We start from the raw sequence: 12,387 nt of genomic DNA on the forward strand, positions 1-12,387 counted from the left end.
GGAGCTGCCTCTGGAGACACAACCACAGGTAAGGAGAGGCACCAGGGTGGTCTTGGGGATGGCTATCCAAAGGGTGGGATATTTTAGCCCGGTGTTTACGAGGTCTGGGTGAGGTTTTATGGCAGTCAAGGAGAGCTCGAACCAGTCCCAGCCGTGCCTGGGGAGGGCTCAGCGTGGTGTGGTGTGAGCTGAGCAGCCCCTCCCAGCCCCCCCAGGCTCAAGGCTGGAGCTTCTCTCCCCTCTGGCTGTGCTAATTAATATCACCAAGCAGGGACTGCACAGATATTAGCCCTTGATAGTGATTAATGGCTCTAATAGGATTCTGCCAGCCAGTCACTTTTGTTTGTCACCATGTCTTTCTGAGCCTGGCAAACCTAATAAAAACCCCAAAATAAAGAGCATATTGCTTTAATATTTCAGTGCTGTGTTATTGAAAACCATTAGCTGAGGCTTCTTGACACTGTGAACTCGTGCACTGGCAAAGCTCACCTCCCCAGGCTCATGGGATCAGGGGTTTCCATCCAGCCCAAATCCCAGTGATCCCGTTGATGTGAGCAGAGTTTGTCCCCCTGAGGTGGGAGGACCAAAGGGCACCTGTGAACCAAAGTCTACAAACACATCCCTCTCCAAAAGATTCTTCTTTAGAAACTTTAAAGGTTGTAGAACGGTTTAGGTTGGAAGGGAGCTTCAGGATTATCCAAGTTCCACCCCTGGGACAACTTCCAGGTTGCTCCAGCCTTGCCTTGGACACTTCCAGGGATGGGGCAGCCACAGCTTCTCTGCCCAACCTGTGCCAGTCCCTCCCCATCCTCACAGCCCAGAATTCCTCCCCAGTATCCCATCTAACCCTCTGGCAGTGGGAAGCCATTCCCTGTGTCCTGTCCCTCCATCCCTTGTCCCCAGTCCCTCTCCAGCTCTCCTGGAGCCCCTTTAGGCCCTGCAAGGGGCTCTCAGGTCTCCGTGGAGCCTTCTCTTCTCCCGGTGAACCCCCCCAGCTCTCCCAGCCTGGCTCCAGAGCAGAGGGGCTCCAGCCCTTGGAGCATCTCCGTGGCTTCCTCTGGATTTGCTCCAGCAGCTCCATGTAATTTTTATGTTGGATCACACACTGGTTCGGGTGGGAAGGGACCTTTAAAGTTCATCTCATTTCACCCCCTGCCATGGGCAGGGACACCTCCCACTATCCCAGGTTGCTCCAAGCCTCCCCACCCTCGCTGTAAAAAAACTTCTTCCTCATATCTAATCTAAACCAACCCTCCTTCAGCTTAAACACAATTCCCCCCTCTCCTACCAAGGAGTCTTCACTTCCTGCCCAAAGCCCACGTTAATCTGATTTAACTGTAATTGGGAACACTGATTGAACACCGAGCCCCAGGGGCACTCCCACAGGGCCTCCTGCTCTGCTGAGCAGCTCTGATTCCTCAGCTGGAGGCACCACGGGCTGCAAGGAAAATGGTTCCTTGGATGCACCTCCCCAGGCTGTGGATGGCTCCTGACAGGAGCTGCTCCCTGCTAAACCCCACCGAGGTGGGCACGGAGCCTGCAGGGCAGCCTGACCTCCTAAACCCCTCCTGCTGCAGCCACTTGGGCAGTGGGAACTGGCTGCTCTGTGCACAAAGCCCCCCTGGGCTGACCAGTGAGGTGCTCAGCCACCCACTCCTGCAGTGAAAGGCTGCTCAGATCCATGGGGAGCCCTCAGAGCTGTGGACTGACCCCCACCCATTCCCCAGGGACTCCTTATTCCTGCTGCATTCCTGGTTTTTGCATTACTTAAAATCACACAATCACAGAATCAAGCAGCTTGGAAAAGACCTCTGAGATCATGGAGTCCAACCCGTGACCCAACCCCACCTTGTCACCCAGCCCATGGCACTGAGGCCACATCCAGTGTCTGCCTGTGTTTAAGGTTGTCCTTAAACACCTCCCAGCCCTGTGGGAGGGAACCTCTCTGTGATGGTTTGGGTTGGGAGTGACCTTAAAGCTCATCCAGTCCCACCCCCTGCCACGGGCAGGGACCCCTTCCACAGACCAGGTTGCTCCAACCTGGCCTAGGACACTTCCAGGGACGGGGCAGCCACAGCTTCTCTGGGCAACCTGTGCCAGACCCTCCCCACCCTCCCAGCCCAGAATTCCTTCCCAATATCCCATCTAACCCTGCCCTCTGGCAGTGGATGGTGACTCCACCCCCTCCCTGGGCAGCCCATTCCAATGGCTGATCCCTCTCTCTGCAAAGAACTTCTTCCTGATGTCCAACCTAAACCTCCCCTGGCACAGCTTAAGACTCTTGTCCATGGAATGGTCTGGGTTGGGAGGGACCTTTGAGCTCATCCAGTCCCAACCCCCTGCCATGGGCAGGGATGCCACTCACTAGATCAGGTTGCTCAAAACCTCATCCAGCTTGGCCTTGAAGTTGTCCCTAAAAGCATCAGCTGGCCCCTCCTGAGCTTTCCAAGAGGAATGTGGCCACATCAGCTCCAAAACTGACCTTCCCAAACTCGGAAAAACTTTGCCCCCCCCCTCCAGCATCGCTGCAGAAGGGGTTAACAGAAAACAGCTGCTGGGCCATATTTCAAAGGTGTCCATGTCCTCCCCAAATGCCACCAGGCTCAGATGCTCTAATTGATTCCTTCCCCAGCCCCTGCTTTGTTCCCTGCTGATGAACATTATTAATTGCAGGCTGCCCTCCCCGGGGGTACAATCCAGCCAGGAGGGCTGTGCCCTTTGCTCTGTGGCAGAGCTCATGAATCTTCCTAGAGGAGGAAAGGGAAAGCCCTGGAGGACCATGAGACTGAATGAGCTTCAGAGGAAAGTTCAGGTTGTTTTGCAGAACCTCCTGCAGCCTTGGTGTGACCTTAAAGCAGCAGGACTGGGCTGGGCTGGGAATTGCTGTAAAAGAGATGGAAAATACACCTCCTAACGGAAGAGATGGGATTTGCCAAGAGCTCCCTGGAGTCTGCTGACCCTGTATCCGTGCAGGGCTTTCCTGCCCAGCCCCACAGCCATGCACAGCTTAGTTTTGCCATGTCTGCACCGAGGGATGGCTTGGGAATGGCAGAGGATCAGGCACTGGAGTCACCCATGGGTGCCTCATTACTCCTGTCTCATCCTCCTGTGCTGTGACCCCACTGGCTCAGAGCAGAGCAGAGAGTGCTGGACCCTCCACATGTCCAGGCTGACACATCAATGCCCCCTCATTGTATCCAGGTGGGTTGTGAATCTGTTTGTGGGGTCATGGTGCTGGTGCAGGCTCTGTGAGATCTTTGGGAGCCCATCTCCAAGCACAACAGGCCTTCCTTTCTCTCCCAGCAAGTGTGAGAAAGCTCTGGAGAGATCAATCAGCTCTGAAAGGATTATCCCCAGGCTTAGTGTTCAATTAATGCCCCAGATCTAATGATGGGGCTATTTTTCAGCAAGGACACCCCCCCTGGGGAGTGGAGCAGTGGCTGCTCCAGCCTAATCCCGCTTCCTGAGAAGCCCTGTCACTGATCCTGATGGATAGTGTTAATTACAGCAGGGCCAGCCCAGGGGAAGGGTCCTCCCAGCACTGAGCAAGGACATAAATCCTTGCCAAAAAAACCTGGGAGGAGTTGCCCTCAACAGTGGCCACGTGTGGGCTTGGGCATGTTCCAGGGTGACAGTGATTTCAGGACGGTTGGGTCGTGGTCCTGCGGGAAAAACAGGGCCATTTGCTGGAATTTTCTGGAATAAATATAATTTCTGGAATCAACATCTGATAATGTAGTGGAAGAGGCCAGAAATTCAGCTTCTGCCCAGCAGCTGCTTGACACAGTTGTTAATGTGTAAAAGGTTGATCCATCCTCGCTGGAGTGAAGGATTTGGAGCAGCAGCGTCTCCCTTTGATGGAATCTCACATGGGCTTTTTCTCCTCGCTTTTAAATGACTCTTCAAAGCCCAACTCTATCTGTTTGAGATAAGAAAACCAATAAATCAGCTTTTCCAGCTGCTGGCTGGAGGAAAGCAGGACATCCCTCTGGCTGAAATCCTTCCTGCCCCAGCTGCAAGGAGCTGCATCTCCCCTCACCTGAGCCTCCTTCCCTTTTTTTTTCCTCCAAACGCTACTGGTTTGCCCCAGATTTGCCTCTCTGGCTGTACCCAGACATGTTTTCCGTGGGGAAAGGGAATGGGGAACCAGTGCCCCAGCACTGGTGCCCTGCTGGGGGTGGGAGCTCTGCTGGGGTGCTCAGGGGTGGAGGGAAGCTCCCGGGGTGTTCCTGGTGGTGCAGGAGCTATGGAATGGCCTCTGGAAGCAGATTCAATTAGTGAGGGAGCAATGATGCTCCTTTATTAAATGTTGCTCCCTAGGCAGCTCCTGGGAGCAGCCAAGCAACGGATTAGAGGCTTTCAATTTGTTCTCCTGGCCCTCCTGGGTGGACACGGGGGGTGGGGTGGGGAGGGCTGGACTCCTGGGGTTCTGCCAGAGGGGACCTGGCCTGGTGTCCCTTTCCCATGGCTGAGAAGGAATGTAGGGTGGAACTTGCCCAAAGATCCATGGGGTTATTCTGCTGCTGTCCTGGGATGTGTAGAATTCGGATCCTGGTGGGGGACTGCAGAGGGTTGTGCTGGTGTCCTGAGCTCCAGAGGGATATTCCCACACGGGGAGCAGGGCCAGCATCCCACTAGATGGCACAGCAGGACAACGGGGGCCACTGCAACCCCTCCACCTGCCTGTCCCAGGCAGCACTGGGGGTGCAAGGCCAAGGCAACCCCTGGATCCAAGAACTGCCCCAAGAACTTCTGGGAAACATCCCGAGGCCTTTATGTGAAGCTCTGAACTCCAGGAGCCCAAGCAAATCTTCCAGTGCAGGTGTCCCATCCACCCACCCATCCATCCATCCCTCCCTCCCCTGGGTGATGCTTTCAGTGACACCTTCCAGGACCTCCCTCCCCCTCATATTCCTTTTATTCCAGTACTATTTACGGAATTTTTCCCTCTGGCTGCTCTCCCAGCCAGACCAGCCACAGGAGCCTGGGAATGGGCTTTGAACATGGAGCTGAGCCCCTCATCTTCCTCTGGGGCTTGCTCCCCGCTTCCCCTGGTTGGAGCATCGTCCCACAAAGCTCTGCCACGAAAGGATCCGAGGGGAAAGCGCCGCCCGCCTTCCTCGGGGGCAGGTAAAGCTCAGCCTGGGCAGGTAAAGCTCAGCCTGGGCAGGCCCGGCTCGCAGGACCGCGGCTGAGGCTCAGCCAAGCGCGGGGCTCTGCTGCCCCAAGTGCTGCTCAGGCGAACGGCAGCGGGAGCCGGGAGGGACAAGGGATGGAGCGGGGGGAGTTTGGGGAAAGCGAAGGGTCCGGGGGTGAAGATCCGGCTCATCTCCCTCGCTGGGTGGACCTGTGGGAGGGAGGAAGAAGCTTCTGCTCTTCCTCGTGCCTTGGCAGATGCGTCTGCTTCTCCTGAGCACGGAGACAGAGAATGGTCTGTGGAGTAAAAGTTTGTGCAATAAAAGTGTGTAGAATCCCAGACTGGTTTGGGTTGGAAGGGACCTTCAAGGCCACCTAGTCCAAGCCCCTGCCACGGGCAGGGACACCTTCCACCGGACCGGGTTGTTCGGAGCCCCCGTACTGGACACAAGGGGGTGGAATCACCTCCAGGAACAAGCCCTGCTCCCAAAACTCTCTCTGGAGCGAGGATGTCCCCCCTCCCTGTGGCGTCACACGGACACAGCCCCCGGGCCGGGGTTGTTTGCTCAGAGCGTTTTTGGCAGCGCTGCCGCCGGGGCTGTTTGCCTTGGCCCCGCTCCGGGGCAGCGGGGCCGTCCCGGGGCACGGCAGGGGCACCCCCGCGGCACCCGCGGGCACTGGCCACGCTCTCGCTTTCGTGGTTTCCTTGCCCAAGCGAATGCAGGACCTCAGGACAGCGGGAGGGACCGGCAGGGACAGGGATTGATGTCACCGCGGGAAAAATTCCCGTCACCGGTGCGATGAGTTGCGAGGTCTCAGCTGAACTGGAGTCCAGTAGGAGGTGGTGGGAGCTTCCAGGGACATCCCTGAGGATGCCCAGGCAGGGGCTGAAGTGCCCTGTGAGCTGGGGAGATGATGGGAGCCCGAAGGGCGTTCCCTGCTCTCCTCACCCTTCCCAGTCCGTGGTGTGTTCAGAGGGCGAATCCTGTGGCAAGGGGGGGTTGAACCCTCCGGACCCCAGAGGGACCCTCGGTGATGATCCTGGCCTCCGGGTGGCTGTAGGGAAGTGAACGCCCCCCTCCCCAACCTCCCCATGTGTCCTGTGCCCTCTAATCCTCTCCAGCTCAGGGTTTGTCCCCCCTCTACCACCTTTCTGGTGCCTGAGGCCGATCTGAGCCTCACTGGGGCCATTCTCCCCCTGCTTTAGAGCCCTCACGCTCCTCCTGCCGCCACAAAGGGATTTTTCCATCAAAATATTTGTTGCATCCACCCAGGTTTCTCTCCAACCCACCCCCGGGGGGGTTTAGGGCAGAGCAGACCCCACCCAGCGGTTTGGGGTCCCCATTTTTTTCAAGGCAAAGGCAATCCCGGAGGACACCTCCCACCCTTGTGGTGCCACAAAGACACTCTGAAAAAGGCGATTTGGGAATAATTTGGGATAAACGCTGCCAGCGCCTGGGGGGGATTGGGATGGAACTGGGTTGCAAGGAGGGTGTGGAGCTGTTTGCTCCCTGCTCCATCCCCCAGCCCTGCTCCGTCTGTCAGGAGCACCGGGATGAGCCAAAAAGGGGCGGGGGGGTGGTGGGGAAGCGGTTCCCCCTCTCTGGGGCCCCTCTGCCTCGCACATGCCGGGTAATGCCGGGTCTCCTTGGTGATGGATTACGGGATTAGAGGGTTCAGGTGAGCCCTCCTGGCTCCATTCGGGTACTCCTGGGAATGGCATTGTCTTGGCACAGGGAGGGGGGGGGAACCTCCTGCTGCTGCCACGTGCCCAGGAGGACCAGGCACAGCAGGAGGGTGAAGAATCCGTCCCACTGCCCAGTTTTGGGGTCAGTCAGGGCTCAGGTCGTGTCGGATCCTGGTCCTGAAAAGCCTGGGGATGTCTCTGCCCTTCCCCACCTCCAGGGAGAAGAAAAAAATGTCCTGGGGTTGGGAAAAAAGGACTTAGACCTGGGACAGTGACTTGGCTGGGGGTAGGGCTGGGACTGGGGGTCCCTCTGCTTTGGGGGTCCCTCTGCTTTGGGGCTGTGCAGCTTCAGAGGTGGGTGATGCCCCTCTACAACCCAAAGAAGGGTCTGGATGTGGATGTTCCCTATCCTGGCTCCTACTTCTGCCTCTGATGGCAGCAGGGAGTGGGATGAGCAGCCATTTGGGTGGAGATACAACGTGATTGGACACACAGCGTGGGGAAATCATCGGGAAAGGGAGGATTTCTTCCCAAAGATGATAAAAAGACAGGGGAAAGCTTGTAAGGAGCTTTTCTCCCACTGGCACCAGACCACCCCCCCTGTACAGGGCTCCCCATGGGCTGGGGGACACTGAAGTGTCCCTGTGGGCTTGGAATTCTGAGTCTCCTTGTGGGACAAACAACTCTTGTAGGTCTGGTCACAGCAGCCATGTATCACCACGAGCTCCAGCACGTGAATCTTGGTCATAATCATCTTCATGATCTCAGGGGGAACAGGAGAACCTGCAATGATTCCTGGAAGAAAGAGGAAAAGACCTCGGAAACCATCTATTTATTCCTGGGAGCAGTCCCTCAAAAGGTTCTGGGCACTCCCAGATTTCAGTGCTGGCAGGATCTTTGGGATACAATGGCTCTTGTCAAAATACTCTCTATTTTTATGGATACAGGTCCTAGTTATTCTAGAAGCAAAGGCTGCAGCAAGGCCACTGTGCCTGGTTGAATTAAGGGCTGGCAGAGTTCACTCATCGGGAAAATAAACTCTACAGCACAGCCCTCGTCTGAGCTGCAGCTCCCAAAAAAAGGAAAGATCCAGCAGAAAGAGGTGCAGATTTTTAACAGGACAAACACTCCCACCATAAACCCAAAAACTTTGCCTCCTGCCTTGCACAGAGCAGCCCCCGTGGGCAGCTCCGAGTCTCCTCGTGGGCTGGGAACACCGAGGTGTCCCTGCTTGGCCGGGCCTCTCCAATCCCACCTCCCGGCAGCGCTGTTTGCCCTCTGTTATTTAAGCATTCATCTTGTTTAAGCACCACTTTAGCGCTGCAGGGCGGGGCGATATCTTGTACAAAAGCAACAAGAGTCTTCCTCCCTCCCTCCCTCACTTTCCCCCGGGCCTGTATTACCCCAAATAAACACTGACTTTGGGTAATAGTTAACTTTAATGGCTCGGCCCCGGCTTGGGCTGCACGATAGGGCTCGGCGGGGAGACTCGAGGGGTTGATAGTCCTCGGGGGAGAGGAGATAAGGGCTGGGTTTGAAGGGCAGCGCTCGTGGCTGCTGTCACGGTGTACCCGGGGGGTGGGAGCTACCACGGGACGTGCATCTCTCCGCCACCTTCCCCAAAACGTCCCCCGCTGTGGCACTGCCGTCCCAGCCCAGGTGTTTCCCAGGTGAGCGGGCGGTGGGGTCGTTCCCCGCCTTCGCCATCCCCACAGCCCTGAGCTGAACGTCTCTGTCCCAGGCCACAAACCTTTGCTGAGCTTCAGAGATGCCTGAAGAACCCGCCCAGCAGCTCTTTCTCTCTTAATTGCCTTTTCCCGAGTCAATGGATAACTTTACAGCCGGGGCCAGGGACACATCAAACGGCACAGCCTCGGGGAGGCAGCGATTTGCCGCGGGGGGATGGCAGGGGGAGGCACTGGGGGGCAAGGACTGTAAAGTTCAAAACTAAAACCATCCTGAAAGTCACTGGCAGGCTGAGGGTGCACGGTGGGCGTCTGTGGGGTCCTCTCCAGATCCCCAGGGAAGCTGGATGGGGTTTCCTCTCATCCCATCCCATCCCATCCCATCCCATCCCATCCCATCCCATCCTATCCCATCCCACCTGAACTTGGGCTATCCCGGAGCAGTGGGACCTTCCAGCCTTCCCCTCCAAAATCTCGCCGGGGGGATGGGGGGGCAGAGGAAGAGCAAAGCCTCTCTGATCCTCCCACAATGAGCTGCCCACCTCCACCGGCCCTCCAGCCCCTCCTGCCACGGTGGCTCCCGTGGTCCTGGACACGGTGTGGTGGCACCGGCGCCGTTTCCTTCTGGATGCCAAGGAAAGGGCTGAGAGGGCTCTCCACTTGGCACCTTCACCTCCTGGTGAAGACCCTGTGGCAGGACCCCCTCCCCCAGGCTTTCCCCCAGGTTTTTATCCCCCCCTCTGCCTCCTCCTCCCCTCCCTGTCCTTGAGCAGCCCGATCCTGGCATTCCCGCAGCTTTAACAGCCCCAGGGGACGGTCAGTGGGATGGATCCAGGTTTTACTGCCCTTGCTTCACCGTGGCAGCACAAACAAGGCGGGGACGGTGCCAGCACTGGGGGGGCACTGCGGGCAGTGAAAGTCAAGGGGGGGGTGAGGGGGGTCTGCAGGGGAAGGGCTTTGGGCAGGGCGGGGTCCTGCTCTGCTGGGCACCCGCTGGGGAGGAGCCTGAACTCCCCTCTCTGCTTCAAGCAGAGCTCAAAAAGCCATCCCAGATTTACCCCTGTGGAAAGGGAATTTTTTTTACTGCCACCTTTTCCTCGGTGTTCCAGGGAGGGGTTGTCCCAAAGGAACCTCAGAAAGCTCTTCCATCTCTCCCTCCAGTGCCCTCTCCGGGGTTTTCCCCGCTGCAGCTCCACTGAGGAAGGACACTCAACTTTCCTGGCGTGGTGGTAGAGCTTCCCCGTGATCCACTGTCCTGGGGACCTCACCAGGAACAGCTTGGCAGCACAGCCAGAGCGAAGTCCAGAGCACAGCATGTGCTGAAGGACGGGAGGGGGTTCCTGGAGATGTTCAGGTGTTCAGGCACGTGATGGCTCTTTCCATGGGAATGTATTGAGCAAAGATGAACAGTGTCCTGGCTCCTTCCCTCCTGGACAATGTGAGACCATACACCAAAAATCAGTTTCCATGAATACTTGCAGAGCAGGAGATGGCTTCAAACAAGGTGTGTTGTGCCATAGATCATGGAATCATGGAATGGAAAGGACCTTAAAAATCATCCAGTTCCAACCTGCTACTGTGGGCAGAGACACCTTCCACTAGACCAGGCTGCTCCAGCCTGGCCTTGGACACTTCCATGGATGGGGCAGCCACAGCTTCTCTGGGCAACCTGTGCCAGGGCCTCCCCACCCTCACTGTAAAAACATCTTCCTTTGTTTTGTGTTGGGGATCCCACAAAAATTCCTTCTGTCTGTGGGCTCATGTCTAGACACGTGGATGTGGCACTTATTTATAACTGTGTTGGCCTTGGCAGAGCTGAGGGAACAGTTGGACTTGGTGCTCTTGGAAGGCTCTTCCAGCCCAAACGATTCCGTGGTTCGACGTAACACAACTCGTCCGGGCATCGGAACAAGGTTTGAGCTGAAGGGACTTAATCAGTCAGGGAAAGAGGATTTTCTTCACCAAAAAATGAAGCTGAAACACAAGACCTTTGGGAAGCTTTAGGGAATTGTTGGTTTGAACATGATCCTGCAAGTGTAGCCGGGCTGGGAGGTGATTGTGACAAAGGAGATGCTGGAGAAGGCAGGTGGGATCCTGCCAGGAATGGCTTAGAAAGAGCTCTTTGGTTCAGCCTGTGGAGATACAAAGGCAGGGGAGGCTGGGGGGTCTGGGGGGTGTTGGGTGTGTCCATGCTAAAGGCATGAGCTCATCAGCCCTCTCAGAGCTGTTTGCATATGGACAAATGTGTTTATACACACACAACAGTTCACCCAGAGGGATTTCAGAGCCAAGCCCAGCACTTCCTCATGTTCCCCTGGCTTATCTCTCTTCCCCCTGCCTGGCTCTGCTCTGGCTCCCTCTGACCCCCAAGGTCTGTGGGTGTCCCTTCTCCCCTCACACAATGAAAAACTGGGAGCACTTAGTGAAGGTGAAGAGCATTAAAAATAAATATTGTTTATAATATTGCAACATCAGCCCGGGACAGGGCTGCAGGCTCTCACCATGCACAGATCCTTCCTTGCCCAGAGACCCACTTTCCCAATTAAAAAAACCTTTTTTCCCCATTTTCTTAAGCCTGTAAAAGCAGAGGGTAAAGGAAAAAAAAAAAAGGCATTTTTAACAGGAGGGAACAGAAGGCAGACAACGTCTCCACGTGATAAAATTTTATTACAAAATATGAGATGGATTAATAGTCGCAGGGGAGTCTGGCAGGGGAGAAGGAGTTCTGTAACAAACACAGCATCACCAGCGAAATAAATCTTCCACCCAAGTTCTCCAGGGCCCCAATTTCTTTCACATTGTGTTCATCTTGCACAGGAAAGGATCACCTTGAATCCACAGCCCCACAAAGCCACACCACACTTTTTTTTGCCTATTTACAGCGATTTTCTCCCCGTTATCAGACAGAGACCAGACCCCACCTCCTGGCCTTCCATCAGCTCCTTGGAAAGCTTTTCCTAAGTCCCTGTCACCCCAGTGTCCCCTGGGATTGGGGATGGAGGCTGGGATCACCACAAGGTTCCATCAGCATCGCTCCCCGTCCTTCTCCCCCAAAACAGCCACAAAAATGCCATGAAATGCCATAAAATGCCGTGAAAGGCAAACCTAAAGCTGTCCACTTCTGTACATATAAAAATAGAGAAATAAAAGCCAAAGCTTGCTGTGGTTTTCCTCTTTTTTAAAAAAAGAAAACACCCCAAGTGTTGCCTTTGCATAGTCAAGCATTTGCATGGCAGCACTTTGCATACAGAGCAGTGGGGATGGGCTGGGCTGGGGTGTTAAGACACTTCTTCCTCTGCCCCCCACATCAAATTTAAAAAAAATATATATATATTTATATATATATACACAGAGAGAGGACAAGGAGGTACATTTTTTTTCTTTAGTGAAAATAAAAAAAAAGAGATTATCAGGAAAATTATTTAAAATTTCAAGCTGCCTGTTGGTTGGTCTGGCTTTGGAGTGGTTTTTAGCCCCCCTCAGAATCACAGCAGAGCTTTCCTTCTCCAAAAAGCAGAGGGAGGCAAAGGGACCCCTCTGAGAGGGCCAGGGATGGGGGTGACCCCCCAACAGCGGGGGGACCCCGTGCCTTGTGCTTTAGCTCAGGCCTTGAGGAGGTTCAACCACAAAAGGTGCACCAAAAAGCCAGCTTGGAGCGTGGAGGTTGGGATTGCAGCCATGGGAGCTCCTGGGGGACATGAGGACACAGGTTCCCCGTGCCAGGGCTCATCCATGGAGGGGGCTGAGCTGTGCCAGTGGAGGGGGTGGAGCTGAGCAGGTCCCAGCGTGGCCATGTGGGGTCCCCACCAGCCCCACCGAGCCAGCCTGAGCTTCCTGGAGACACCCTGAGCCTCCTGGAGACACCCTGAGCCTCCTGGA

General features: G+C 55.7%; 1 protein-coding gene across 4 annotated transcripts in view; it reads right to left on the reverse strand.

The window, feature by feature from the left end:
* Positions 1 to 11,871: 11,871 nt before the first annotated feature.
* The window catches only part of LOC113956198 (Krueppel-like factor 5), a 16,150-nt gene continuing 15,634 nt past the window's right edge, over positions 11,872 to 12,387 (reverse strand). For all 4 annotated transcript variants that reach the window (XM_027662464.1, XM_027662467.1, XM_027662468.1 and 1 more), the window contains exon 4: positions 11,872 to 12,387. This exon is cut by the window's right edge and continues 2,590 nt beyond it. The gene's annotated coding sequence lies outside the window, so the exon portion shown is untranslated.

Source organism: Corapipo altera, unplaced genomic scaffold (genome assembly GCF_003945725.1).
Source record: "Corapipo altera isolate COAL_440 unplaced genomic scaffold, ASM394572v1 326, whole genome shotgun sequence".
Taxonomy (NCBI): domain Eukaryota; kingdom Metazoa; phylum Chordata; class Aves; order Passeriformes; family Pipridae; genus Corapipo; species Corapipo altera.